Source organism: Catharus ustulatus, chromosome 5, assembly GCF_009819885.2.
Source record: "Catharus ustulatus isolate bCatUst1 chromosome 5, bCatUst1.pri.v2, whole genome shotgun sequence".
In the NCBI taxonomy this organism is placed as follows: Eukaryota; Metazoa; Chordata; class Aves; order Passeriformes; family Turdidae; genus Catharus; species Catharus ustulatus.
In genome coordinates this window covers 32753056-32763196 of record NC_046225.1, presented here as the reverse complement: position 1 = coordinate 32763196, position 10141 = coordinate 32753056, and the positions used below count along the sequence as shown (strand labels likewise).

Below are 10141 nucleotides of genomic sequence, written 5' to 3'. Positions count from 1 at the left end.
TTAAGTGAGAAAATGAGTAATTGGGCCTGATTTTCCAGGATGTGAAGGCTGATCAGTGGATGTGTGATGACGGCCATACATTTTAACTCCAGTTAGTCCTCAGGGACAACTGGAGACATTTTTAATAAATACAGGAGCACAAATTTCAATGGTAATACAAGATACCAAGAAGCAGGGCATGAGATCCATATGGCAAACAGCTGAGGCGAGCAGCGTGGGCCGCACAAGTGTTGTGTGTAAAATTGCCAAGGGCACTTTATGGCTCCCTAATGAGAGGCACATGGCAATTCCTCACTTCACAATTAAAGACCATTATGAAAATATTTTAGATTTTTGTTTTAAATGGACAAACCTCGCACATGGTGACAGGCACTGCATGTTCCTTCAGCTTAGACAGAAAGAGGGAATCTGCTTTATGGCTACTGGCTACTACACACAGCCCTTGCACCAGCTGACACAAAAATTACTGACACATTTTCCAATTTGTTGTGGCATGAACTAGAATTTCTGAAATCACAGCTGGTGTGGAGAAAAGACAATCATCTTCAGAACCACTTCCAGTTATCTCACCTGTCTGGCCAGTTTGATCACCAAGGTGACTGAGTAATTGACAATACAGCCCCACTAACAGTTGCTGTGCCAAACATTGCAAACTTAACATCTATCTTGCAAGCAGCTGAACACCCCTGGATGGGCAGGGTGCAGTACAAAAGTCCCTTGAAGGGATAGGATAAAGAGAAGTTTACTTGGGAAGAAATAAAATATGTCTTAACAGATTCTCATAAGGGTATAAACATTTACCCACCACCACTCACACTGCACTTGCTGAACTTCTACACAAGTCTCATTCCCCCAAGATAAAAAACTGTACCAATATATATCAGTGATATCTGGATTGATGAAAATTCCCTTGAGAAGATAGGGAAAGCAAGAGGAGTAGCATGGCAAGTACTCAATAAAGCAGAAATTGATATTCCACCCAGAAAATGTCACAGACCAAGTAACATAGTATTTTTAGGTGCTGCAGTGATACCTTATGAAAATTCAGAGATGTAAATGCCCCAATTGAGAAAGGAGTTACAATAATTAATGGGAATTGTAGGATATTGGAGGGTGTTTTATCATTTCCAATCCATTATACTCACTCTCTGGTTCCTCCAGCCTGTTCACATTCTCTCTGTAATAGTTTATGTGATCTTGAAAGATTTTCAGTTCTAAATGTAAGTGGGAGCAGTGGAACTCCTTGTAGTATCACATGAAGGTTACTTGATAATCACACAACAGTCTTCCAAAGCTCTAATCAGAACATAATGCACAAAAAGGCCAACATTTGATGTTTTTCATTGACCTGATGAAAGATTTTTAAAAGGCGGGTACTTCTTCTGATGTCAGGAGGGCATCAGCTCAAATTAACTCTGTGCATAAGGACTCTGATTCATTAGACCCTCCAGTACCTCATTTGCAAACCAAATTGTAAAGTGTACCTCTGCTCTACTGTTGGTCTATTTGCATTAGAAAAATCGGTGTGGAAATCTTGAAGTGATTAAATGTCAGTGTAATGAATTTCATATACTGAAAGGCAAAAATGCCAAAGTGTCTTAAGTTTAAATAAGTGGTCTATAACAGAAGTGAAGAAGGCTGAAGACAAAATTTATGCTACAATCAATTAATTAAAAAGAAAACTCTACCAGAACAGCTTGGATAGACAAAAACTTTTGATTCTATGATCAGTACAGTGTCATATTACTTGTGGTAAAGGACATTTGAATCCCATGGGCAGCTGAAAGGGCAAAGTGTACAAAGTCTCTCCATGCGTCTTGCTCATGTATTTTCCCCATCTACAGCATGAATTGCTTCATCCAGACTGAGTTGACCTAGTGTTCCATAGGAATGAACAGTGACTTGCAGGGCTATATTGAATGCCTAGAATAAATCATACAAATTTTTGCTGCTTGTTCACTTTTTTATGAGACAGTGTTTTAGCTACAGTCAATGACAGAAAAAAAAATGTGAGTCACCAGAACTTTTCAACTGTGTTTGCTGTTACTACCTCAGTAGTTTTGCTATCCTAGTGATGGAGAGCTAACAACAAAAGAACAAATGTGTCTTAATAGAAGCTTTTCTTTCCTTTGTTGTCACAGACATGTCATGATCAGAAAAATTATAGAATGCTATTCTTGAACTGCTATATAATTTTCTATTATCTTACACTGTCTCAATTATAAAAACATTGTATATACATATATATATATATGAGAATTTCACAGGTCATTCAAAATCAGGGATAAATTTTACCACCAACTTTATCAGAGTGATATCTTTCCATCTTCAAACTAATCATTTAATAACAGTTTTACATTAATATAATTTAACTGAGCACAGACTGAAGTTAGTCCACTTTATATTTCAAGGGAGTTAGTGAATCCACCTTTGCTTATAACCAGATACTAATAAATCCAAACTAGAACAAAATCTATCTCTTCAATAAATAAAATCATTATGCCCAATGACCCCTCCTCTGCTTAAAAATAAATGAAGAAGCTGTAAAAGGACTTGCCTCTTTCTTTCTTTTCTTTTTTTATTTTAGTCGTTGTTATATTTCTCTGTTATATATCTAATTCTTTTACAAAGTCACTAGAAAGGTGGGTCTTTGCAAGTCTTCTGCTCTATTTTTACTGACAAAGCTGTAGAAATAACATATTAGAATAGACTGGGTGCAGTGAAAATCCCAAGTGCTCTAAGTGTTTATTTGCTTTGTGGCTGAATCTGCACAATATTTCATGAAACTGAAAAAGGCAATGACTAATAACACTATCAACTGCTCACAGTGTATTAACGATATAACACAATAATGGCTCATTTTAACTATTCTGCTTTCCCCTTCTTTATTCAACCTGGACTATGATTATCTGAAAGTTGATTAATTTCTTCCATAAAATAGGTACCTCAGTGACTGAATGCAGGCAATGGAACAGGATGCTGAGCAACATGCAGAAATGCTAGAGTGCAAGTCTATACTCTTGCTATCAGTTTGCATGCTTTAAGCAAAGTTTCTCATGATTACAAGAGAGATTTAAATTGTTATATTGCAAAGCATAGCTAACATCACTACCATTTTTATTGCTGTAAATTTTCTGTTGATCTCTATGTAGCTGCCTTTTTTTTCTTTTTTAATGCAGGCCTTCTTTTTTGAGAAATTCGGATGCTTGGCAATAAAAGTCATATGTAGTGACCATGCCCATGATGGCAGAAAACACACACACCTGAATCTGATCTTCAGAGCATCATTGTCAACATTCCAAAAAATTAAGTCTTCCCAAAGGCACCCTTAGTCTGCTTTTTCCCAAAATCCATCTGGTTAATATCCTACAACCTAGTTGAGATTTTCAACTGTTATAAATATTTCACTGTAGTAATATGTACAGTAAATTCACGAATACAAGCCGCACTGAGTATAAGCTGCATCGCCTGGTGTTGGCAAACATTTTGTTCTTTGTCCATAAATAAGCCGCACCCAAGTATAAGCCGCTCTGTTGTTCGCAGCGAGGACCCATATGCAACAAAGTTGCCAAATAGTAACAGGACCGCGGCAGGGCGGGGTTTACTGGCTCGGCTCGGGCCATGAGGGCTCGGGGATGCCGACAGGGCTGGGTGGCCCAGCTCGGCGCTGCTGCTCGGTGGGGCCGCTCGGGGCCACCCGCCGCCGCCGCTGGGCTCGATCACCCCGGCCTGGCGCTGCCCCGTGATGGCAGGGGGGGCACAGAGCCCGCCAGCACCTGCGGCAGCGATGGGACGCGGGGATGGAGCCTGCCTGCTCCTGTGGTGGCAGCATGCGGGGACGGGAGCCCCCCGAGCCGTGGGGCCAAGCAGGAGAGAGCCCCGCCTTCCCCTGAGCTGCAGGGCTAAGCAGGAGAGAGCTGCCCCTGCTTCCCCCGAGCCACGGGTACAAGTAGGAGAGAGCCCCTGCTTCCCCCAAGCCGTGGGGCCAGCAGGAGGGAGCTGCCCCGCCTTCCCCACCCCCTGTGCTGCCTGCACAGAGCAGCTCCACCCGCGGCGCAACAGAGTAACAATTTGTAACAATCGCGAAATGCCGGCTTTTACTGGCAAGTTGCTCGACTCGGCACCTCGGTTTCCACTTCTGGAGGTGGAAATGTCAGAAAATTATTCACATATTAGCTGCTTCTGAGTACTAGCCACATTTCTGGTGTGGGAGCCAAATTTTAGTCAAAATGGTGCGGCTTGTATTCGTGAAATAACTGTATTACAAATTATTAGCATCATACTGATAGTTAACAGCATTTAAAACTACAGAATCTAATTTTTCATTTTGAAAAATAAATACTATACAGTCTTAAAACACCCGAATTACATCCAAAATAAGCAGACTGAAATCAAAGTTCCTATCAGCCTCTTTATGCCTTTGGATTTTCCATATTTCAGCTGTGAGTATACACAAGGTATCTTCTCTTCTACAGGTCTTATACTAAGAAAACACCTCAACAATTTGGATTACAAATGCCTTTCCTTACAATTCCATTCCCATTTTTTTAATCTAACCAACAAACAAAGAAGTGAAAGACCCATTACAATTCACTGGACTGACTTAATCTATGTTGAAAGACTAGGAAAAACAGAACTGAGAAACCACTAATAACATATGGAGATGTATTGCTTTTTTACTTCAAAGATTTCAGTACTTGGCTGAAACTTAATATTTTCCTTGAGCATTCTGGAAAATATCTAAACAAAGGAAAAATTATCTCTAAATTTTGGATATCAAGTTAAAATTGAGTATGGGAATAGTGATTTGTCAAAAACTTCACAGCAGGTCAGTGAAAGCAGCTTTTTGTTAAAAGGATATATTAAGTAAAACATGTATACAGAGTTGCATTCATACTTTGACTCATCTTTGATGACATAATTGAAACTAGACAGCAAAACTATTACTGATAACAATTTGTAAATTTAACAGAATCACAAAATCTGCTGAATTGGAAGAGACCCACAAGGATCATTGAGTCCAACTCTCAACCCTCCACAGGACAGCCCTGAGAGTCACACTGAGACTAAAGTATTGTCCAAATGCTTCTTGAACTCAGGCTTGCTGTTGTGAATACTTCCCTGGGGAAGCTTATTATTAGTTTATTATTAACTCTAAGATTAAATAATTTATGTATAATAAATACAGTCCACAACTTGAAATGAGTTGTTGAAAAAGAAACATAGTGTTCTTTTTTTTCTGTTCAAGGAAGATCCGGTTCCTTGATTTTTGCTAACTCCTATGTAAGGGCACTGCTGAGTAGAAAAGGCCAATAACTTTGTAGTCAGCAGTGCCTGAAGTGAAAAGCTGAAGTGAAGAAGGGAAGGTTTTTCAGACATCTTTTGTTAATCATTATTAAATGCCAAAAAGAGAGTAATTCTCTTTTTCATAGCCAGACTGACATATTTAAGAGAAAAAGGACAGTTTTTGTGCACACAGTCATTAGACAAGGAGATTATTTAGGATTTTTAATGTTCGAGTAAGAGTGCTTTGCTATGTAGGAATCTGTAAAATGGCAGAGATCTCATTCAGAAATAGGCACTGTGCAAGAGTAAAGCATTGCAGCATGGAAAAAAAAGTTGTGGAAAAAACCAACCTGATGCAACCCATACATTAGGTAAACTTGAATAAACTGATGTTCAAATATACTGGCAAAAGCATTTGTTTTAATATGTGTGTCCTTGACCTGGAGCAGGAGGATGTTCAGCATGACTCCAAATTTAAGAATTTAACAGTTTGAATACTATCTGGATAAGAATTTCATCTGACATAGTTATAACATATATTACAAACACAAAGTTTGGTCACAAAACTCCAACTATGAAAATTTGTCTTACCAGCTTCAACATTCCCATCTCTTTTTCTAGCAATCACCCTCCATTCAACTCCAAATCCTGCTGACTTATCTTTCCTAGGAGCTAGGACGAGTAATCTTTGTTGATCATGCAGCAGACTCAAGTTTCTTGAATTAAAAGGGTAAAGGAAAGGATGCTGCACTGTTGATGTGCACTAGTAAACCTACCTACCTCTCTAGCCCAAGGTACTTCAAGCACTTCTCTTCTGTGTTTAGGAGAGTGGTTTTTTTCTTACATCATGGTGGCTTTTGTGCACCAAGTTATCTCTGTGCCTTTTTTACAATTTGATGGTCTTCCTTCTGTATCGGACTTAAGCTGCCAGTGTTAAAAGATAAAATTTTCCTTCTTGCCATCCTTGCCTCTAAGGCCACAGCCACAACCTGAGTCAAGTTATCAAAGATCAACTATTTAAAAGGTGTACACAAGCACAGCTCATTTTAGCTAAAACAGGTACACAAGGTACATATTAACTGTAAAACCAGATGCACAGAATAATCTCTGAAAGACAGGCCCATTCAACAAAGTATTGTCTATAACCAAAAGAGGAAAAAACTCTTGCAGTGTTGTTAGAATAATAAAGTAAAAAAGCAGACCTTTATTTCGAAGCTTCCAGGTATCCTGGTAGTAATGGTGAACACCCAGTACCCGATTTCCACAATTCTATAAGATTAACAAATTAGACTATCTTACAGGTACATCCAATAGGAAATTCAGTTGACCCAGTAACCCACCCCTGGGGCACCCCCTTGGAGTTAGTCCAAGGGCTTCTTTGCCCCACTTTTTGTTACGACTTCTCAGATACTGGTTGGAAAACAAAATGTTCTTCTTATAGGTCCTCTTCCTGAAAATAAGACTATGCAGTATTTCAGGAATGTATTTAGAAAATCAGATTATTCTAAAATCTAAGAGAAAGAGTGGGAAATGTACTAGAGTTAATTAACAAGATAGGTAACTGCATAATAGTAGTTTACAGAGCTAGGAATATAAGAAAAATATATAAAATCAAAAGTCTTTTGGGCTTCAAAAGTAATTCCTTTTCTTGGCACAGTTGACACAGTTACTCATTTGTCCCAGAAAAAAAATTAACTCCTCCAGTAGATCACAACACAAAACTGAGCAGATAATGATACATACATTTCTTATAAAAAAGGCAATTATTATTTATTTCCTCTGAAATAATATGACCTTCTGCATTATGACCAGTCACATCCCAAGGTCAATAATTCAGGACTTCTGCAGCAGCTCTGAGAAAAGAATCCAACTATTTAGTCTCTGTTCCACGATTCTTACCCACTGTTAGCATTTTTTTCATTTTTGCAAGGTCTATTTACAGAGAGAGAGAGATAATAAATGCTCAGTGAAAGGCAGAAACCAGTCTTCCTGTCAGTTTTACAGAAAACTATTTCAAACAGCATCACATCGGCTGGAAAACCAAACAAATACAAAATATTATTGAATAAATTATCATATCTTTACATACTATCGAGACAGACACGATTGCTTACATATGGAAAGACAGAAGGGAGAAGACCGGGTGAAGCCTGAGATGTGTTTGAAACAGACAAATCTTGAACCTATTCAAGTTTACCAGTATTGAAAAAGTGACCTAAGATTTCAGGAGAACAAAAAACCAGTTCTCTTTGTAACAACTACATACCAGTAATGTTTGGTTTCAGACGAGGAAGTAAATGTCCAATTCCTAAAGGCACCTTGAGACTCCAGTCAACATTTCCTGTGCAGAAGAGGAGGAGGAAAGGTGTAAGGATTGTGTGGTTAAGGCAAAATCCTTCAGCTGGCTGAGAGGGGACCACACAAGTTAGGACCACACAGCAACAAAGCCCAGGACAGCTGCCCTTCTCAACTGTGATGGTGTCAGCTGTGTGTGATACAACTGCAGCCTAACGTGTTCATCAGCTTCCTAGAGACCTTGGCATGAATTATCAGAGATCAACCACACAGAAATCTGTTAAGGTTTATGGATTGCTGTTTACTGCTCTTGTGGTTTCAGGCAAATGGATTTTGTGCTTCCATGCATAATTGCACTGATCAAAGGGTTTAAACATTCACGTGCTGTACTTAACTGGACTTATCTGCTCCTGTGCTTTCACTAACTGTACATTCTGTGATGGATCAGTAGGAGTCGCTAGTTCCCTGACAACTGCTTTTTCCAGAAAGCATATTTTCACATTAACAAACTCCAAGCAAGATCCATTCCTGCTGAAGAAATCAAATAGCTAAACACCGATAAAACTGCCTTTTCCTTCCCTGTCACATCTAAGCCAGTTAGAAGCTGTTGTCACCAGCACAATTTCTGTGTAGCATAGTCATACGTTGAGCAGCTTGGTGATGTTTGCATACTTTTTGACATGCTTTCTCCATCCCACATGATTTTTGAAGACTGCATTCTTTAGGATGTTTCAAAAGATGTTTCATGTCAAAGAATTTCCCTCAGGACAAGTTATAGCTTGTTAACTCCTCTAACTTGTTCCTACTATATTGACATTGACAAATATAAATTCCTAGCAGAACTTCAGATTACAGTAATTTCACGAATACAAGCCGCACCAATTTGACCAAAATTTTGGTGGAAACCCGGAAGTGCGGCCAATATTCCGGGGCGGCTAATACATTAACAAAATTCTAAAAGCTGCCAACACGGGAGTGAGAGCCCGCGGCAGCCCCAAGCCAAGCTGGAGCCCGGCCGGCCCCGGCAGAGGTGGGAAAGCCTGGCAGAGGCAGGGCCAGCAGTGTGGGGGCGGGCGGCAGAGCCTGAGCCAGCAGGGCGGGGCAGGGGGGGCGGCAGAGCCCGGGCCAGCAGGGCAGGGGAGCCCGGGAGAACTGGGGCTAGCAGTGCAGGGGAGCATGGCAGAAGCAGGAAGGCCGGCGGGTGGGGCTGCCTGGCAGCGGGGGAAGCCCAGCAGAATCGGGGCCAGCAGCGGTGGGGGAGCCCGGCGGTGCGGGGGCCTGCAGTGCCGGCCAGGGCGAGGAAACGCGGCGGCGGTGCAGATGGGAGGGGGCGGCCGGCGACCCCGCCGGCAGGGCGAGTACGTGAACGCAGCGGCGACGCGGCCGGCATGCCTGCCAGCAGCTGCAGCGCCTGGCCCGCTGGCAGGGCGAGTATGTGAACGCAGCGGCGACGCGGTCGGCATGCCTGCCAGCGGCGGCAGTGCCTGGCCCGCCGGCAGGGCGACTACGTTAACGCAGCGGCGACGCGGTCGGCATGCCTGCCAGCGGCGGCAGCGCCTGGCCCGCCGGCAGGGCGACTACGTGAACGCAGCGGCGACGCGGCCGGCATGCCTGCCAGCGGCGGCAGCGCCTGGCCCGCCGGCAGGGCGACTACGTTAACGCAGCGGCGACGCGGCCGGCATGCCTGCCAGTGGCGGCAGCACCTGGCCCGCCGGCAGGGCGAGTACGTGAACGCAGCGGCGACGCGGCCGGCATGCCTGCCAGCGGTGGCAGCGCCTGGCCCGCCGGCAGGGCGAGTACGTGAACGCAGCGGCGGGGCGGTGCTGACGGGAGAGGGGGGCCAGTGAGCCCGGCGGCAGCTGCAGCACCACCCGGCCAGCCCCGTCAGCAACCATGAGCGGGCCGAGCCTGCCTGGCCCCGCCCCGAGCCAGTAAAGCCCGCTATGCCGCGATCCTGTTACTAATTGGCCAATTTGTGAAAGCTGCGCACGGATTCTCGCGACGAACGAAAGTGCGGCTAATATTCGGGGTGCGGCTTATCTATTGACAAAGACAGCAACATTGTCGAGGCACCGGGGGTGCGGCTTATAATCCGTGCGGCTTGTATTCGTGAAACTACTGTAATTAATTTTCTTCTTGAATGTCTTTTATAATTACAGACAAATAATTTTCAGGGCTAAATCAATGCCTAAACTAGATGCATTTTTTCTCCAGAGAACTGGAACAAATATTTATTTACACTTCAGCTGTCTAATGGTCTGTTTTAAAGAATGAGTATTTATTTTAATGTTGAGTTGAAAAAAAGAGTAAGACAGCTTTGAGGTTTAGACAGCAGGTTTTTTCCAAGCCAACTTGGATCACTAATTTATTCTGGAATCGGAAAAAATCAACATGCCCTGCAGAATTCAACTGGAGTATCACTTATTTCAATACACTTTTATTAAGCAAAGCCAAATTATCAGTTTATTCTAAGACTGTATATCATATTTAAGTTTTAAGGAAACAAATAAATTAACATGAATTGATTTAGCTACTGTTTTTGTTAATGTATAGTCTGCTA

The 10141-nt window shown here is 42.3% G+C and overlaps 1 long non-coding RNA gene across 3 annotated transcripts in view; it reads right to left on the bottom strand.

The window, feature by feature from the left end:
• Positions 1-6456: 6456 nt before the first annotated feature.
• Positions 6457-10141, bottom strand: part of LOC116996495 — a 39358-nt gene continuing 35673 nt past the window's right edge. For 2 of the 3 annotated variants that reach the window (XR_004417945.1, XR_004417947.1), the window contains one exon: positions 6457-7627. This is a non-coding gene — a long non-coding RNA (uncharacterized LOC116996495). The remainder of the gene's footprint in view (positions 7628-10141) is intronic. The other variant, XR_004417946.1, reaches the window with a different exon arrangement.